The 6,720-nt window shown below is 42.4% G+C and overlaps 1 non-coding gene across 1 annotated transcript; it reads left to right on the plus strand.

Annotated features, from left to right (window-relative positions):
- Positions 1-241: 241 nt before the first annotated feature.
- On the plus strand, positions 242-328 carry TRNAS-GGA (transfer RNA serine (anticodon GGA)). The gene has a single exon. It is a non-coding gene; the product is annotated as a tRNA-Ser (tRNA).
- The last annotated feature ends 6,392 nt before the right edge of the window (positions 329-6,720 follow it).

The raw sequence follows: 6,720 nt of genomic DNA on the forward strand, positions 1-6,720 counted from the left end.
AAGTAACCATACGTTCTGTTTGCATAACGTGTATACGCCACGCCATACAATCGAAATAGAAACATGGGACGATTCCAGAATTTTGAATAGATCCGTGGGGATGAGAGAAGTTGTTGTTGAGAAATATGAAATTGGAAAGGAAGTCAAACTCCCTATGGAACCTGTGATCGGTTGTACCTGTACTTTAGTGATACGAAAACTCGCTATTCACTCAGTTTCTGGTCAATAATAAGATTATGTAGGAGAGATGGCCGAGTGGTTCAAGGCGTAGCATTGGAACTGCTATGTAGGCTTTTGTTTACCGAGGGTTCGAATCCCTCTCTTTCCGTTTCTGTTAATTCACCAACGTTACCGACCACAATGAAATTTCTAGTAAGAGGAAAATCCGTCGACTTTCTAAATCGTGAGGGTTCAAGTCAAGTCCCTCTATCCCCAATAAAAAGCCCATTTTACTTCCTAACTATTGTACCAACCTCTATTTTTCATTAATGGTTCAAACAAGATTCACTATCTTTCTTATTCTACTCTTTCACAAACGGATCCGAACTGACTTCTTTGGATCTTATCCCATTCATACAAATGAACATATTATAGTATAGGCAAGTAATCCCTATTATTAAGTAAGTCATTCACAATCCATATCATTATCCTGATATTTACTAAGTCCAATTTGAGAATACTTTTTTCTTTTTTAGTCCCTTTAATTGACATAGATACAAGTACTCTACTAGGATGATGCACAATAAATAGTCAGGATAGCTCAGTTGGTAGAGCAGAGGATTGAAAATCCTCGTGTCACCAGTTCAAATTTGGTTCCTGGCACAGAACGAACAATGAATGCCTTTTCGGGAAAGAAAAGGGCCACATATTTTTTATAGGGAAAAGCTTTTTTTAAGGGGAAGAATCATCAACAAAAAATCCAGGAAAGAACAGCGAAGGAAAAACGTGAAAAAACAAGTGTTTTCCCGGAACGGAATAGCGGAAATTCCATACGTTGATCACCAATGTTGCATGTCTTTCCTTAAGCTGGAGTACTTTGAGTTAGAAGGCCTACTTTATTCGTCCTTTTAAAGCCTACTTATTCGTCTAGCTATTTCCAATTCTAATAAATAACCCGATCATATCATATCTTGGAAAACCCTAAGACTACCCAAGGCTGTACCCTACAGTGTTACCTATAGTCTATACTTGTGTATACGTTGCCTTCTGGGGTGGCAAGCTAGAACCAAGTAGTCTAGGTATCAATTCCAATTTAAGTCAATGATCCTCATTTTCTCCAACATTAAGAAGATTATTGGTAAGGTGACCAACCATCACGCAGGATTCCAGGTCGGAGTAGCACCTCTTGCCTGATATATACATGTCGTTACTGGCGATTTGTTTGTGCCCTATGGTGTTCAATTGCCCGTTTGTTCCCTCCCCCTCAGGACGGGTCAACCTACTTTGCCTGCTCAGGCGCTCCAAAATGCTCTGACTAGACCGCCGACACCCATGATTTGTCCATCATTCAAAATGGCATTTCGTAAGGGCTCATAAGGTAGGAGGAATCACAGATCCTCTGTGCACTTTCGCCTAGAGTTAGTTTGATTTTTCACTACTGTCTGAGTGGTGGCTAAACCCTGAAACTTTTCCTTGAAATGAAATAAAGATCTAACTTTATTCCAGTAGTGGTTTCCGCAAATGTAGATAATCTTGTTGATTAACACCCACTTTCCATACCCTGCAATTCAGAGGCCATCACCTCTGGTCTTTTAGTAACATATCAGTAAACAAGGCTCTCCTCGTGTAGCTTTTTGTTCTCGAGGAAGAAAATCTCATTGATTACTTATAATGCCGGATGAAGCAAGTTACAGCATTGGTTCTTTCGTGATTCACGTATATTGGAAATCTCTTTCTTTAGGAAATGGGATGGCATTCAATTCTCACTTAGGGATTCTCTTCTTCCTGAACATTCATGAAAAGAAGGACTCTGGCTTTAATGCTAAAGTTTAGTACTGGGCCGAGCGTACTTACCTACTTAGACAAGAGGGATACTAGAAGATCTCTATGAGTGTAAGGCAAAGTGGGCAAGACTACTTCCACAACTACATTTTCGCTTAAGCAGGACCTGTGAGACCTCGAAGCAACCGTCTACTACTAGTTATAGATGCTATTTATAATTGAATAGAATGGATGCTTCACAGCGGTTCTGCGACAGGCAGGGCAGCCGGGTGAACATAGGCAGCTGTTCCTATAGAACGCAAGTCTTTCTCTAAAGCACGACCTTCCGATTGGACTACGTCTGGTCTCTATCCTTTTTATTCCTAAAATGGGTCCTCGATCAAAATGATCTGGTGTCTATGTCCATGCCTGAGGTTGGTAAACCCTATATCTATTGCGGGGTGGTTTGAGGAAGGGACAGCTTGTAACCCACGACTTACTACTACGAAGATTCTAGCGGAGAGCTTTTCACATATAGATAGGTCGGGATGAGGAAGCTCCGTAGTCAACTAATAGATAGAAAATCCACCTTGTGAACCGTGTTTGTCTTAAAGTACTGTCTGAGAAGGAATATACCTGTTCCAATCCCTCTAGTGGCTATACTGATTGACATAGGTAGCTTTCGTAGTCAAAGCTCACAGGGCCAAATGCTCTATTGGAGTGGGCACGAACACACACAATCAAGGTTCGAAGAACTTCTACTTCACGCCTTGAGGATTCTATGACGCTCACTCAATGGTGTTGTGGCGATTGCAAGCAATCAATAAACGAGGAAGCCAAATTATGGATCCAGGAAGGCTGCATCAGAAGGAAGAGTAGGTGTTGCTATGCCGTTGGCTGGGACTGAGACAGAGAGAGGGGAGCATAGCCCCTATGATCCCGGTAAAGAGTTCCAACTAAGCTCTTCTCAGGTTCTTTCTTTCTCTTCCACTCTTATGTTTATATATTAAAGTGTAGTTTTCTAACTATAATATAATAATATTAATCTAATATGCCCATTGGTGTTCCAAAAGTACCTTACCGGATTCCCGGAGATGTAGAAGCGACTTGGGTTGACTTATACAATGTTATGTATCGAGAAAGGACACTTTTTTTAGTTCACTGCCCTACACATAGAAAGAAGTGCTTTTCCACCAGTATCAACATTCTATCTGGAATCAGTAGCGATAATTGTTGTATTGTGAGCCAGCCCCACCCACGGGTGAAATTGTACAGCTCCCTATCTCGTTGAAAGCCCCTTTGCTTACGGAAGAGAAGAGTTGGATGCCGTGGTGGGAAAGCTCCCGTTTCAACTTTGCTTCTTGTAAGCTTCAGTATAAATAGCTCACTTGCGGGATCTAATCTCATTCTATGGGAACAGCTTTCATTTCTATCTTTTGGCTTAAAGTGGTGAACAAATCCTTTCTCTTCACTTTTTGTGCTCCGCATGGCTCCGGTCAAGATGTGACTCATCCTGTATATACATAATTAGGAGACCTCTCACGAACTTGTTAAAGAAAGGAGTACCATTTGTGTGGACAAGCCAAAGCAATCCTTTGATGTTCTCAAGCAAGCTTTAATTGAGGCCCCTGTGTTGGTTCTCCCTGATTTCAGTAAAAGATTTGTGCTAGAGACAGATGCCTGTGGGCATTGGAGCTGTGATAAGGGGTAGAAGTATTCGTGTGGGGTGGGTTTCGAAGGGAAGGTTGCACAATAGATCGGAGATCCTTTGAGGAAGACTGAAATGACTATACTTATAGAATGGTCCATATCGAACAGATATGATACTGGTTTACATAGAGAATATCGCCTAGCTCTAAAACGGCAGCACCTGAGTGCAACTTCGAGTAAGAAAGAACGACCTTCTGCTACCTTTTTACCGGGGCATTGTTTTAACAACTTTAGCTGATTGATCTACGAATGGAGGGATTCAAGCTTATTTTTGTTAACCGAGATGCAAACGACTAACAAACTGGATTCGAAGCCACCTGTCGTAATAGTACCTGCGGGTTCTTTCTGTGGAGCCTTCAAATGCAATAGCTAGCTGCCCAACGGCCAATGCCACAGGCAAATCTCCATTTTCCAACTTATACAACTCTTTGGGGTCCAAAGATACTCGCCATTGCAACTTAATAAATAGGACCGGTGGGATCGCCTTCAACAGATATATCGGTTTCACTGCTTTCGTACCCTTTGTTTTGGTCATGTGGATGACCCGCAGACCGTAGATAAGATGGATACCCACGTACTGCCTTCAATGAAGAGAGTTTTACCAAGGACCCTTAGACAGATAGGGGGGACAGACAAGAGGTATGCAACCTGCTGAATATTGTCACCGAATCGCTCACTGACAAATACTTGGCGCTCCCCTCCCTGGTAGGAGTGGATAGGAGCGACTGCTTCCAACACTTAATTGAGAGAGTTTGCACTCGGATTAAAGGCTGCAAAGAGGAAGGGCTAATTGGCTCCGCCATGGAGACCGAAATACGAGCTTCTTTCATCACATCATTTTGCAACGGAGAAAAAAGAAGAACATAATAAAGTTTCTGAATGACTCAAACGGCAACAGGATCGAAGGTAATGACCAGTTAGCATCTCTGATACAGGGTTACTTTGAGGGACTGTTCACCTCAGAAGTCCTAGCTCCCGACCCTGGGCTACTGGGGAAAGTAAACAGGCGAGTAACTGAAGAAATGAACGCAAGCCTCTTGGCTCCGTTCACGGCAGATGGAGTAAAGGCAGCACTCTGAATTCAATCGAGAGTTAGGTACAGTAATCTTCAGATATGACAATACCTCCCCCAAAGCATTGTCAAGTGTTGGAATTAGGGCACCAACCACGAATAGGAGCTGTATAGAACTCCGGAAAGAGACCTTTGATGAAGTCGGCATCCTCCCAAGTGGCATTTGCTTGATCCAAACTAGCCCACTTCCTTGGTTGCTGAAAAACCATGCAACGCAAGTAATTTTCCACACACTGATTCACACGTTCTGTCTGGCCATCTGATTGTGGGTGATAGGCAGAGCTAAACCTCAATTTCACTTGCAGTGCTTTGAAGAAGGCCTGCCACATGTTACTTGTGAATATCCAGTTTCTATCAGAGACTATTGACTTTGGCAATCCATTCCACTTAAAAACATTATCCATGAAAGCATGAGAGACTGATTGTACTGTATAAGGGTGAGCAAGGGGAATGAAATGAGAATATTTAGTGAACCTGTCCACCACCAACAATATGACTTCTTTGCCCAATATTTGGGAAGACCCTCAAAGAAATCCAGGGAGATGTCAGTCCAAGCAAAAGTAGGTAATGGCAGTGACCAGACAATTCTTCAATGTTGTGAAGGCCTCAATTTGAGCATCTGACCACTGGAATGAATCTTTTTTTAGACAGTCATTAAGTGGCCTAGAATTGATCCCATAATTCTTGACAAATCTTCTTTTTCTGCAGCCATACTAAGAAAACTCCTCAACTGAGTGATAGTCTTAGGTGCTGGCCATTCTTTGATGGCAACTATTTTGTGGGGGTCTGTAGATAGACCCTATCCTTAGATAACATGCCCTAAAAACTCCACTTGAGGGACAGGAAAACTGCATTTGCTAATCTTAGCATATAGTTTTTATGACCTTAGAATGTCTAGGACTAACTTTAGATGCTTGAGATGAGCTTGTTTGGTCTTGCTATATATCAGAATATCATCAAAGAATACCAAAAGGTATTTCTGGAGCAAAAACATGATTCATTAAAGATTGGAAGGTAGCAGGTGCATTAGTGAGTCCAAATGGCATCACTAAGTATTCATAATGACAAAAATATGTCCTAAAATTTATGAATGTCTTCTCTTCTCATTCTTATCTGATGATAACCTGATCTCAAATCAAGTTTGGAAAACAGTTGTGCACCATGTAGCTCATCTAATAGATCCTCAATGACAGGAATATTGAATTGACTTTCTGCACTTAACCCGAAAGCAAGTTTGAAAACAAGACCTGCTCTGTGAAGTGATGGAAGTAGTGAAGGTTTAGGCTTCGGATCTGTGAAGTTCAGGTTTTGGAGTAGAGGTCAGAGGCTAGTGCGGGTAGCCCTGTCGGAAACTAGAAAGAAGAGGCTGATGCACCTGCCCGGCGGTGGGTGGGTTCAGCTCGATCAACTGGGATAGGAGTTTTTTCTCTATCTTGCTCCATGGTGTTCAAGCAGTGCGTCCAGAAAGCTGTGATTCATGGGAGGGAGCAGCTTCAATAGCTTTGGCTGTGAAAACTCTTGGTCTTGGAGCATCAGTGTCATCAGTTCACCCAAGATCAGCAGGACAAATAACTACTAGGTTTGTGCCAGAAAAGCGTCTTGCGTGACGGGGAAAGGGTGGAAAAAGAAAGAGATTCATCAGCTATGGAATCTGACAGGTATCGGTATTGAACAGAGGGGGCTGTTCACAAAGCATCCCATGGATGGTAATGGTGCTTCCCCAGCTGTTGTTCCTACTCCTTTGGCTGGTGCCAAATCAGGTGACTTTGAAGTTGAAGCTTGCCCGCAGAACGATGTAACCATGATGGTAGTACTATGATTGCCTTAGAGCGCAGATGTCTCTGTCCCTAGGAACGTGATGCTTAGGTGCGAGGTGAAACACAAGCAGGAGATCGAGAAAAGAAATCATACGGATTGCAACCTACAGATGAAGAATCTGCTTCATTGTTCCCACCATCTATATCAGATGTTTAATAAGAATAGGAATCGAATAAGCTGTTGATTGACTGAGGAAGCAT

The sequence above is a fragment of the Triticum urartu genome, chromosome 7A (genome assembly GCF_056163025.1).
Source record: "Triticum urartu cultivar PI428250 chromosome 7A, HENAU_Tu73, whole genome shotgun sequence".
In the NCBI taxonomy this organism is placed as follows: Eukaryota; Viridiplantae; Streptophyta; class Magnoliopsida; order Poales; family Poaceae; genus Triticum; species Triticum urartu.